General features: G+C 44.6%; 1 long non-coding RNA gene across 2 annotated transcripts in view; it reads left to right on the top strand.

Moving 5' to 3' along the window:
* The window catches only part of LOC149999208 (uncharacterized), a 60,549-nt gene that overhangs the window by 12,693 nt on the left and 34,933 nt on the right, over positions 1-12,923 (top strand). Inside the window, exons 3-4 of one of the 2 annotated variants that reach the window (XR_016513499.1) lie at positions 7,582-7,710; positions 11,907-12,165. This is a non-coding gene — a long non-coding RNA (uncharacterized LOC149999208). Of the gene's footprint in view, positions 1-7,581; positions 7,711-11,906; positions 12,166-12,923 lie in introns of those variants that run through there. The other variant, XR_016513501.1, reaches the window with a different exon arrangement.

Consider the following 12,923-nt stretch of genomic DNA (forward strand, 5'->3'; position numbering starts at 1 on the left):
CTTATCTTCACTTACTGTGTTCTGTTGACATCACGGAAAGTTCTCAGCTTCAGATAGGCAGTGGACCAGCTGAGGAAATGATCTACCTGACCCTCCAAAAGGGGCAGCAACACACATTCCCAAACTCGGGAGAGGGAGGAACAACTCCCTCCAGCCTCTCCCTCTTCCTAGTTTTCTTTCTGAAATTGCAGGTTTCCTATCTTACTGTTTATAGAACTTGCCTGATTACAAAAATCATCTGAAATGCCGGTGAAAAACACAGTTTCCTGGGCTTTTCCCAGACCTATTGAATTAGAATTCTGAGGGACGGGCTAGTTTCAACAGACATCCTGGTCATTTTTACCGTCTACGCAGATTTGGCAAAAACTAGTTTCTTTGAAGCCAGTTTATAGCTGCCGGCTCACACATTTACTCAGCCCACTTCTGAAGAGAGGCGGCCAGCAAGTCCACCCTCCGGAGACCAGCAGCTGCGCGGGCCCTGTCCTTGTCTCGCTCCAAGTGGGACTCTGGCCTCGGCTCCGAGAGGTGGCGCAGGGCAGGGGTCCGGTTGGCGTGGGAAGATCTGCCCTGCCCTGCCCAACGGCATCCTAGGCGGACTCCCACCGCCATCAGTGTGCCTGCCAGGAGAGGGAGGGATACAGCGGGGGGGTTGTTGTCCCTGTGTCACTTGCAGCTTTGGAGTTCTGTTCCTCACTGAAACGATGGACATCAGAGGGTGTGTGTCTCTGTGTGTGTGTGCGCGCGCGCATTTAGAATTTTCCCTTATGTTTTCTTATGTGGTTGTCGGGTTATTTTTAATTTAGTTTGTGCACTGAAAAAGTACTCCCTGATTAATCCCAGTGCTTTTCATTTGAAAGACAAGCAGAGTTTATGCAACTCTAGGTCATTGCCCAGATCGGGAGTAGTATTCCCTGAAGTAAGCAGTCCCAAAGTTGGGAAATAATGGGGCTTATTCTGGGTTAACATGCACTTCCTGGATCCCTCCCTTCACGGGGGTGGGGTGGTGGATTCAGGGCCCTCCTGCTGTCCTCCTGCAGCCCACACCCTCTGTTCACCGCCCCCTTTCCAAAGCAGTGCCCCATGCTCCAGAATCATCTTGCCCTCCCTTTTAAGTATTTTTATGGTGTCAAAGATAAAAAGAATAACAACAATAAATCATAACCCAGTAACTCTTATCTTCTAGATGTGGGGACTTCAGCCAGCCGGCAGAGAGAAGGGAGTGTGTGAAATAAACTCAGCCACCGGGCAATGACTGGTTGGAGACTTGCTGCATTAACAAGCTGTCCCAAGGACGTTGATGTTATAAGACATAAGCTAAAGGAACAGTCTCACATACAGGACACCAGGCAGTTTCAAAGGAGAGTGAGGGGAAATCTTGGGTACAGGGATCTTTAAATCACACCACAAGGGCCATAGTTCACTCTGCTACCTGAGGTCAGCTGTTGACCTTAGAAACATGTTGATGTGGCCAAGAAGGCCAGGGAAATGCGGTGGAGTCTGGTTAAAGGGCGATTCCAGGTCTTCCTCCCCACCCTCTTTGTGTCCCTGATCTCCAGCAGGGCAAGTTACCTGAGTGCGCTCTCTGCAGGGTGGGTTGTCATGGGAACAAATGGGTCCCCTGTCAGTGCGGGGGTGGGGGGTGGGGGGTGGGGAGGGCCTCCCAGCAGAGACATCATCCACCCCCTGCAGAGCCAGGAGCTGCACAAACCCACAGTCAGGGTCCTCACGTTTTCATTATTTAAGGCTGTTAACTAGTTGACTAAGTGGGTGTCAGTTACAGCCCTTTCACGTAGACAGAATCAAGAACCTTTGGCACAGGCTCTTATCACTGTGTAAAGGTAAAAAATTGATTGAAAGAAAATGTGGCACTTTGTTATGCCTCGTGTCCATTGGAAGTTTAGTCTGTGTCATTGAATTAATTAACAAATCCTAGATCCAACCAGGCAGGCTTTTTTCTTCATTAAAGGATTCTGCATTAGGAAATAAAAATCTTTTGTAGAGTAGATGCAGAATGAATGACAGAGCAAGCCCATTGTACCCTCGCCCCTAGGCCAAGATACAAACTTGAGTCATTCATCAAGCTGTGTGGTGACATGGTCTTCTTTCTGCTGTCCTTGGGTCCTTAGGTATTATGACTGCTCAGTGAAGGGACAGGCCTACAGTGACGGGCTGGACGTTGCTGTCTTGAATTTTATTCTGCACCCCTCCCCCACACACTTATCCTTCTCATATTAAAAAGAAATCTGAAATGTTGGCAACAGAAATGTGATGGGCCTAATCCCTTATCTGTGAGGGGCACGGGATGACATTGAAGGGCCCCTTTGGCTCAAGATCAATGACTTAAATACTCCAGAAGACATTTTCCTGAGGGCCTTTAATTTTATGTAGCGCTTTGAGTGACTCCTTTGCATTAGAGTGTTTTCAATTATTTATTCTTCAACTGTATTGGAAGAAGCAAGCATAGATATGTCATTATGAAATCGTGAAAAGTTTATCAGTAATAACTGATGCTTTCTGGGAGCTAGCCTCCATTCAAAGTGTTGTGCGTATATTGTTCTAGTGCTCACAGCAGCGTCATGAATGCTTGCCATCTCTGTGGCCGTCCCGAGACGGGCAAACTGAACTGAAGTTCTGCGCTGGCTGGTGGTGCTGCTGGGCTGTGGGCCTGGGTGGCATTTATCACGGTCGTCACACTCGGTTACAGAGCCAGGCTGCCTTCCCAGCAGACACACACCCGTAACAATAGTCTGCGACCTGGCGGGACAGGTCCCCTCTAGGACTATGGCAAGGGGGCCAAAGAGAAATTTTGCCCTATCTATATCACTTGAGTTTCTATTCATAATGGTATGTTCATGAATTACTTAATGCAGCTGAAACTGTAAGTCAAAATTGTCGGTCCTAAGTCAGATTATTAATTTCCATAAACTCACTGCTACTTTAAAGACTTTTTCCATAAGAATCTTAAAGCTAGTGAGGAACCTAGAGATCATGTCACAAGATCCCTTTGTTCAGATGAGGAAACTGTGGCTCACTGACTTCCTCACAGAACTGGTTTGTGACAGAGTGGGTCTGCTGATGCCCAGTGCTGTGTACTTTCTGCTCCGTTTTTTGAGACGTATCTTACATGGGGTAAAACGTACGGATCTTGAGTGAGCAGTTTGGAGGTTTCAATAAATGAGTGTACACGTGGAACTGATTTCAAAGCCAAGACATAGGTAATTTCCGTGACTCCTGAACATTTCCTTGGACTAGGCACCTTTTTGGAAATGCTGCCTTTGTTCGTTTATGTGTATTTGTAAGAATTCTGTGCTTGCATTTCATATGTATCCACACATTTTACGGTTCTCAGCGAAGAGACACCTTAGCGTGTGGATACTTCAAGATAGAAATAGGACCTGACTGCTGTGGCTCAGTGGATTGAGCCTCGGCCTGCGAGCCAAGTGTCGCTGGTTCGATTCCCAGTCAGGGCGCATGACTAGGTTGCAAGTCAGGTCCCCAGTTGGGAGCGCGGGTGAGCGGCAACCACACAGTGATGTTTCTCTCCCTCTCTGTCTCCTTTCCCCTCTCTCTAAAAGTAAATAAATAAATTAATTAATTAATCAATTTTTTTAAAAAAGATAGAAATAGGGTTTTCACCAAGTCCCATGCTCGTCTTATCCTTTACGAACCAGTCCCTAATCACTGAAATTGCTCATGGGTATTCCTTGTGTACAGCCGTTCACTTGATTGGTCTTCAGCCTGACACAGTTATCATTCCATACAAAACTGTTCTTCAGTCGTTTGATGCCCCAGCTCCCCAGACACATTTATAGTCAAAGCGTTACACATGTCTTGTTTTCCCTTTAACCAATGAGTTCCTATATTAAAATTTTGGAACTTCTGTAAGAGTAAGATGTGTTTACCAAAACCGGGGCACCTGAGCCCAGACAACTTCCGTCTGCTGTGCTCTGCGTTAGCTAGGAAAGCGCTCCCGCTATGGGAGCGGTGAGTCCACACAGCCATAGTCTGTCAGCTGGGCTCCTGCACACCCTTCTCTTCCCGCATCTGGTCTGCTCCCAGGGCGCGGTGAATGGTGTGCGTCTGTGTGTGTGTCCGAGAGCTGCCGTCTGGCAATGGTACCCATGTGCCGATGGACCGTTTTCAAAGCCGACTCCATATTTACAAGTATGGAGAATATTCTCTGGCGCGGGTGAACCTTAATCATATGACTTGGACAGTACAGAACAGTACAGTACAGTCCCCTTTCTACGGGACTTGTTACACAGAATTATCCTAAAACCCCTAGGAGGTATTCCGAAAAGGAAATAAATGATTTTTATAGATATCTTCATAGCAGTGATACTGTAATTGTGAAAATTGGAAATAACAGAAATGTTCAATAATAGAAGAATGATTACATGGTAGAGAACTGTATGGTTACTAAAAATGATTGCTGTATGACCGAATTGATAACATGGAAATACTTAAATAAGACAATATTAAGTGAAAAAGAAGATCCTGAAGTTTCAGGTACTCCATAAATAGTAATTTACAGCTATGTAAAAATATTTATACCATAATAGAACTAGGTTATAAAACTGTTATGCATGAAAATAATTTTGATTTTAATGTTTTATAAGGTCTTTATTGAGAATGTTTTTATTTTGTAATAATTTTAAACTGTATAGAAAGGTTGCAAGAATGATTCTGAGAACTCCCTCTGACTTCATTTATCTTGTCACCAATTTTTAACATTTGGCCACATTTGTTCTATCATTTGCTTTCTCACTTTCCGTATATACATCTATTTTGTCCAAATCATTTGAGAGTAGGTGGCAAAGATCATGTCATTTCCTTCCTAATTCTTCAGTGCATCTTTCCTAAGAACTGGGATATTCTCTTATGTAACACCATGGAATTACTAAATTCAGGAAATTTTACATGAATATAATACTTTAAAAAATATACGGTCTATATTCAGTCTATGTGCCAGTTCTGTTAGTTGTCCCAATATTGTCCTATTGTAGCATTTCTCCAGTTCAGGATCCAGCCCAAGATCCTATATTGCATTTCATGTTGTCTCTTTGGTTTCCTTTAATCTGGAAGAAGTCTGTTTTTCTTTAGTCTTTTATGATATTCACAGATATGAAGAACATGCATCAGTTATTTTATATTATGTTCCTCTGTGTGGGTTTGTATGATGTTTCTTCATGATTCAATTCAGATTTCTTCATGGTTAGACATCTGGCTAGAAAACTACAAAAGGAAGGTCATGTCCTTCTCGGGTATGGCATCTGGAGCCACATGCTGTCCACCTGCTCCTCACTGGTCATGTTGATACTGATCGCTGATGAAAGTGGCTTTTCCACAGCACAGTTCCTATTTCCCGCTCCCAAATGATAAGCAGACTGAGGGCGACACATTAAGAACATGTAAATACCATGCTCCTGACCTCACTTTCCCCCCGACTTAGCGTGGTATGGGTGCATATGCGTGTGTTCCTTTTTAAAGCCACATCTCCCAAGACTTATTTACATATGTCCTAGGTAGTGATTCTGCTGAGGCTGTCCCTTTGACTGGATAATAATCCCATCCAAACCTGTTTAGTTGGGACCACGACTGAAGCCTCTCTCAAAATGTTATCTTCTTCCCTATCCTTAACTAGACTCAGCCTCTTTATCTTTAACCTCCAGGAACACTTTGTGCTTTTCTTGGGGACACATATTAACTTCTTTGTGCTTGCCACTAATGGTGTGCTTCCCTTATTCCAGTTACCAGACAGCAAGGGCCTTGAGGGCATAGACTGTGGCTTAATCCTTTCTGCATCCTCTGCTGGGCCCAGAAGGGGCCATCAATGGGAGGCACCTTATCAGTGTTTATTCCTGAAATGCATGTTTACTCCTGCTGCTCACTGCTTCCAGCGGGCTAGCTGAATGCCCAGTTGCATATTTCAGCAGCTCATTTTCATCTGTTTCCATCTCTTCACCTCCTGTTTAACAACAGTTTGCTATTTTGCCCATGAAGTAAGAATGGAAACCCTTCAGTGTCTATCATTTCTCTCTTCTTAGTTCAGGCGTTAAGAAAAGTGTTGAGTGAATGAGTTGTGTCCTTACAGTGAGGATGTGTGTTTCATGTTTCCGTCTGAGTCTCTTACTAGGGCCCGGGGCCAACCTCTCCCTGCTTTGCCAAGAAGGTGTGAGGAGGCCTGCACTTCCTCTGGGGCGTTCTTCTGACACTCATTAGGGGTAAGTCCATGCACTGATAGGAGAACAGGTCTCTGCCTAAAGATTCCCCTGTGTACTGGCTTTAGAAACTGAAAGGATAACCTGCCAAAATTATAGGAGTTGGGAGCCAAGGTCATCAATTTGTTCAGATAGTATTAATTTGTTCTGCCAAGACATGTAAGAGCAACCACTGATTTAGTTTGTGGGTGTAATGAACGGTCGGAAGAACCGAAATTCTAAGTAGGTCAATCAAATGTTACGGCACAACTAACACGCAATTATACTGGGAAAGGGTGTCCAGACAGATGATGCTAAGCTGTTTGTTACTTTATATGGAAAATATATAAAATACATAAAATATCTTTTTTTAAGTGTTGTTTTTGAAATGGATGAAACCACATAATTCTTCATAGTGGGGCTTTCCTTAGAATATGAACTGGTCTATTAAAAGTAATTTTACAATTTTATAAGAGTTTTAGATTTCTAGTAAAGTTGCAAAGATAATACAGAGAACTCACATATACTCCTCACCCAGCTGCCCCTACTGTTAAAATCCTACATCACTATGTACAGTTGTTACAAGTTAGAAATAAATATTGGTACATTATTATTAATTAACCTTACTACCTTTTTTAGATTTCACCAGTTTTCCTCTAATGTCCTTGACTTTGTCCTGGGATCCCACCTAGGACAACACGTTACATTTAGTCATAATGTCTCCCTCCCCAACCTCCTCTGGTGTGTGACAGGTTTTCAGACTTTCCTTATCTCTGATGACCTTGACAGTTTTCAAAGCATGAGTTAGGTTTTTTTACAGAATGTCTCTCAATTTGGATTTCTTCAGTGTTTTTCTTGTAGTTAGAGGTCTTGGGTTTGGGAGAGGAAGACTGCAGAGATGTAGTGCCATTGTCATTACATCATATTAAGGTTACATACTATCGACATAACTTATCATGCGGATGTTAACCTTGACTACCTGGCCAGGGTAGTCAGGTTTCTCCACTGTCAAGGTGCTTTTTCCTCCTTTTCCATACTCTACTCTTTGGAAGCTAGTCACCATGCCCACCCTATCTAAAGGGGGTAAGCTGGTAGAAAGTTCAGCTCTCCCTATTGGAGGGGAGAGTATCTACGTAAATCATTTGGAGTTCTTCTGAAAGGGAGACTGGTCTCTTCTCATTCATTTATTTAATCATTTATTTGCATCAGTGAGGACTCATGGATATTTATTTTATACTTTGGGTTATAATCCAATATTTTGTCATTTATTTTGTTGCTCAAATTGTTCCAGCTTTGTCCTTTGGGAGCTGTTTTAGGTGGTTCTTAAATCTCTTTGATGTGTTCCATCATTTTGCTTTTTGAGCACTTCCTTATTTTACAGATGGGAAAATGGAGGCCAAAAGCGAGTGGTGACTTTGGCAAGAGTCTCGTAGCCTGGGATGAGCCCAGAGTCCTTCTCTGCACCGTGTACCTCCTGGGACGTGCTAACTGCAAGGGCTGAAAGTCCATGGTGAGTTTTACAAAGCATTCTGAAGCCTTGACAAATTATTCCTGCCACTGCTCTTTCTGAATTGATACATTTTCATATCTCATACACTGAGCTCTTCAGAGAGAGACATATTGTCTTGCCTTTTTAACCAGGAAAGAAGATTACAACAGTCATTTTTTTTTCTAAGTTGATCATTTTATTCGTCCGCTCAGCTCTATGATTTAAGGGATGGCCAAAGGGTGGGGGGTGGGGGGACATTTCACAGCTATGATACATTATCTGTCTTCTAAGGCCCTTCTGTCACTTCCTAAGAGACATGCCACCAAGATGCCTTGAAAGCTACATTTTGTCTACATAGACGAATGATTATAATAAGCAGTTTCAAAAACACTAAATTTCAGTGTGTGATTTCTTAAAGATACACACATAAATTTAACAGATATTTACAGGTGACCTTTTATGTGCAAAAAATGTTGCTTTTTTGGTGGGGGGGTGTGGTTGGAATTAAGACACGATCCCTGTTTTCAAAGAGCTATTATATAGTAGAGAAGGCAGATACACCAGTATAATTCTTTAATTACAATAGAATAAAGTAAGAGTTATAAAAATAAAACTATTGATGAAGTACTCGAAAAAGAACAGTTAAATTGAACTCAGAGGATCAGGGAAGACGTTCCAGAAGATTTGAGCAGGACTTTGCCTACTGGTCCGATTTCAGTGACTGTGGTTGGGGATGAAAGCTCGCAGGCCAAGGAAAGTGCATGAGCAAACACGGGCGTTAGGAAAAATGCACCAAGGAACATGTAGTAGCAAGTTTGGTCATATGTGCAGGGCCCTGATTGCCAGGCCAGGGGGTCTGCTCCATTTGGTAGGCACGTGGGATCTATTACAGGCTACTGACCAGAGAAGTGTCACGATCTGGGATGTGTTTAGGAAGACGGACCTGGCGGGGTGGAAGTGGGAAGAGACTGATGGTGCAGAGACCTCTGAAGAGGCCACTGTGGGACTTCCAGCGAGAGCTGGTGCCGGGCAGCACAGGAGGCCTGGCAGGGGGAGTACAAGTAACATTGATGGGGTGTGGAAGTCATCTGTGGCCCTGGTAGCAGGCTGTAGGGAGGGGATTACAAAACATTAAAGGTTGTTTCTGTGGTCTGGAGCCTCAACAATGGAAAATGGTAATGTTATTACAGAGAGAGGGGAGAGAGGGAGAGGGACTGGTTTGGGACGGAAGATGGTATAGTTTCAAACTGGTGGGATCAAGGGGCTAACTGGCTGTTGGAGGAGATGTGTACATTTGGGTCTAGGGTTCTTGTGTGAGTGTAGCTCAGATTTAGGTTTGGGAGTCATTTGCACAGGAAATAGGGAATAGGGTAACTGTTTATTATACTGTCTCCCTGCTATTTTCTGCTTCCTAGGTAATTTTCTTTATATGTTGTGCTAGTAGTCAGTCCATATAACAACACTATGGAACCGAAGCCTAGAGAGGTTGATTGATTTGCTCATGTTCTCACCGTTCATTTATCTCATCACCTACTGAGGACCTACTGTGTGCCAGATCCTGTTCTAGTAAATGGCAAAAGTTGGGTCAGATCTGTCTTCAAACTTTAAGTCTTTCTGTAAGAGAACCCCTGGGCTGCTCCGATTGAAACAGAACCCACGGGCTGTTTAGTTAGGGGTCCGATTGCCCGCCGCCAGAATCATAACTCTGAATACCAGAGTTTGGTGAAAAGGAAAAGAATTGTTTATTTACACAAAGTCCTGCCCCCCCCCCCAGACCTGGCCAGTCTTAGGAAGGTCAGACACACCGTTTCCCTACTTCCTAGGCACAGTTCAGCCTTACCAGCAGCTGCCAATCACTCAGTTCTGATTGGGGAGGCCCTTTCTGTGCTGTGGTGCCCGCCAGCTCTCAATGCAGGACCGCCTGGATTCTCAGCCTCCTTGCAAACTGCCTTCTTCCTGCAAACCGCATGGATCTCCTCTCCTTCTCAAAACCGCCTGGCAAGAGCCTCTTCTTAAAGCCTCCTGGAGACCCCTGCTCCAAGCCAGATGGAGGGAGCCCACAGGAGCCAGAGAGTGAGGGCGTGAGGGCCAGAGAGAGAGCCTGAGAGCGAGCCTCCTAGAGCCAGAGCCAGCCCAAAATGTCCGCAGCTGCTTCTCTCCTCCTCCCTGCCTCCTCTCTCTCCCTGCGTCCTCTCACGCAGTGGGTGTTGCAAACAGTTCTGACCATTCACAGAACCCTCCGTAGGCTCTGTCTGCTTCTTCCGTACCAGCCCACAGTCCAAGATCCCTCCCATCTTTCTGAGTCTTGGAAGTAAAGCGGGTCTTTGCAACAATGTATCCAGCCACTCGCTCCAGGCATGCAAGGGCATCCTGAAAGCTGCTTCCTGCTCCCTATCTCCCAGCCGCACACTCTGGGGTTTGTTTTTGGACTCCCCTGTTTCTGTAACATTTCTGCATGAGGAAATGAGAGAGGGATTAGATCCGTAAGTAAAAACCTATAGGGTGAAAATAGGATGAGGATACAATGTTGGGAAACACTGATCTTTGGAGAGTTAGGGGAAGGAGAGAGAGGCCCACAAGAAGACAGCTAAGGTGCGGGGAAAGGAAGGAGAAAATCACTATCGATCACGTCTCAGAAGAGCAGAGAGAGATGAAATTAGAAGGAAGAAACGTTTATGCAGCCAACCATGTCAAGTACCGCAGAACAAGCAAGGAACCGAAAACTGAGCGAAAGTCTCGTAAGTTGGTTGTGAGTGGTCAGATGAATTACAGAAACACGGAGAGAAAGTGTGTAGCGTCAGCATAGCAGCATGCATAGAAGCCGGATTTCACGGAATTAAGACATATGTGGGTGAAACAATGGGCGCCACAGACAGAGATGGTTTGGTAAACAGGAAAGGGAGACAGAGACCGACACAGTGGGACAGGGAGGAGTCTGAGGGCAGAAGGTTCTAGGGAGGTAGTGACGTGTCTGACCCCTGGGCCCGGCTTGACTGGGAAGCAAGTGAAGCTAAACTGAGACAGACCATGGGCTGTTGTAGAGGTCAAAGGCAGTGGGATGAAAGAAAGGGAAAGCTGGGAAGATGGCAGCTCATGGTCCTGGAGGGTGAACTGAACTTTGGATTAAGGTCTTACAAAGAGGGCAGTAGGTATTTTTTTTTTTTTTTTTTAAGCTAAGGTTTAATTGTATTGGGAGGAGACTGAGATGGAGTGAAGATAAAGTTTTCTGGGACTGAAGAGGAGGGAGGTCAGTGTCAAGGTTTTCAGGAGGTATGGATGGATCTTCCCCAAAATGATGGAGGATTCCAAGTGCAGAGGAAGATCCAGAGATACTGGCGGAGGCCTGGGTGTGGGGGAAGACACAGAGCCTGGTTCTAAAGCAGCTGGGGAGGATGCTTCAGGTCCACGCATAGCTATGAGGAGGGATGGAAGACAGCGGGGAAATCAGACGGTCTTCACCTGAAATGAGGAGACATTAATTATATAAAGCTTTTGGAATACAGGACTATCAGTGTGAGAGATGTGTGAGGAAAGTATAAAGAATGCCTATTCACATGAGAAGGGAAATCTAGAAGTTGTATTAAAGAAGTTGATTAAGTGAAATAAAATGGTCAATAGCTAGAATCCATTTGGACTGGGATGAACATGTTGGGGATAGAAACACGTTGGGGATAGAAGGAAGGAGAGGAAGAGGGATAAGAGAAACACAGTTACGAGGAAGCGGGAAGGGATAGGGAGTTCTGAAAAAGCCTAATTGGATTGCTGGCTGGATTACAGGTCCGTGTGTGCCTTAAAGTGGTTTTAGAGCTAACTACCATAAGTAAATATAGCTCGAGTGTGTCATACCATATAAATATTTTGGAATACAGAATGGAGCTCTTGTACAATGATGCCTGGAATACTTACTTTGGATTGACTAATCAAATGACGGACCTGAAAAGGTCAGGAGAGTTCTCTTTCTTCCTCTCTTTTTTAATGGAACAGATGTCACGACACATCAACATTGTTTCAGAAGTTGTAGTAGCTATGTAAGCAATTATGTGCTCTGGAGGAATTGTTACTGGCACTTTTTTGGATAATTTTACTTTCTTTGAAATGCTATAGAATTTTTAAAAACAAGTTCCCTCTTGCTTGGGTAACTGCCACGCCATCTTTAAAAAGTGCAGAGAAGTTCCCCAGAGAAGCCAACTTTTAAAATAAGTCCTTCTGAATTGCAGAACCCTCCTGTTAAGTGGACAGGGTCGTGTTCACGGAGTGGACGCAGCACGAGATGAGGCATCGGATGCCTTGCGTGTAAGACCAGCCTTACTGTGGATTAAAGGAGTGGCTTGGTGAAGCCGCTTAACAGGCTTCAGCTTCAGTTTCTTTGTTTGGAAAATGGGAACGAAAACAGCATCTTCCGCAGAGATTGCACAGGAGGATCAAGTGCAGTGGGCTGATGGTATTTGAAATCATTGGCTCTGAGGGTTGGGTGCTGGGAGCTCTTCCAGTGTGCATTAAAGGTTGAGAATGTATGGTCTAGGGTATACCTGCTTTCTCATCTGAGTCTCTGGAATGTCTTATAGGTTCTATAACCAAGAACAAAACCACGGTGCTTATTTAAAGGGAGAATAGGGAAAGTCTTGTGGGCCACTGAGGAGTAAACTCACTGCGGATTTTAAGTGAGGATTCTGTAGGCTGTGGCCCTGGAAACTCTGCTCCTGACTTCCTTCTTGAGCTGCAGATCCTTCTTGAGAGACAACGCCATTATGGAGAGATTAACCCTGATTTAAGCCTCCGGTTTTCCTGGCAAGAGCAGAGTTCAGGTTCTATTTATAGCAGGTCTTTGGGCTAGAGCTCTGGCTTTGCCTCTGATCTGATTCTTTTACCCCGGGGACTGTAAAATCAGTTCTGAGTCAGAGGTCTGGAAGACGGCTCCAGAGCTGCCTTCTAACGCTTCCTTCAGGCCTGTCCCGCTTCAGGTCCACGTTTGTCTGGGAGCTGTACTTTTTTGGATGTAGAAGTTGGGGAATTAGGAAACCAGCTTCAATTTTGCTAATTAGAGTCTAAATAAGATTATCCTTTTCACAAGATTGTAGGCTGGATTACTCCAAAGAATACCGAGACATTTTTTCAGCTGTCAGAGGGTTACTTAGATTTTACCTATCTTTTCTCCCTCCCTCCCCTCCTCTGCTCTCCCCTCCTCTTCTCTGCTATCCCCTCTTCTCTCTTTTCTTCCTTTCCTTTCCCCTCCA

The sequence above is a fragment of the Furipterus horrens genome, unplaced genomic scaffold (genome assembly GCF_987537825.1).
Source record: "Furipterus horrens unplaced genomic scaffold, mFurHor1.1.pri manual_scaffold_10, whole genome shotgun sequence".
Lineage (NCBI taxonomy): Eukaryota > Metazoa > Chordata > Mammalia > Chiroptera > Furipteridae > Furipterus > Furipterus horrens.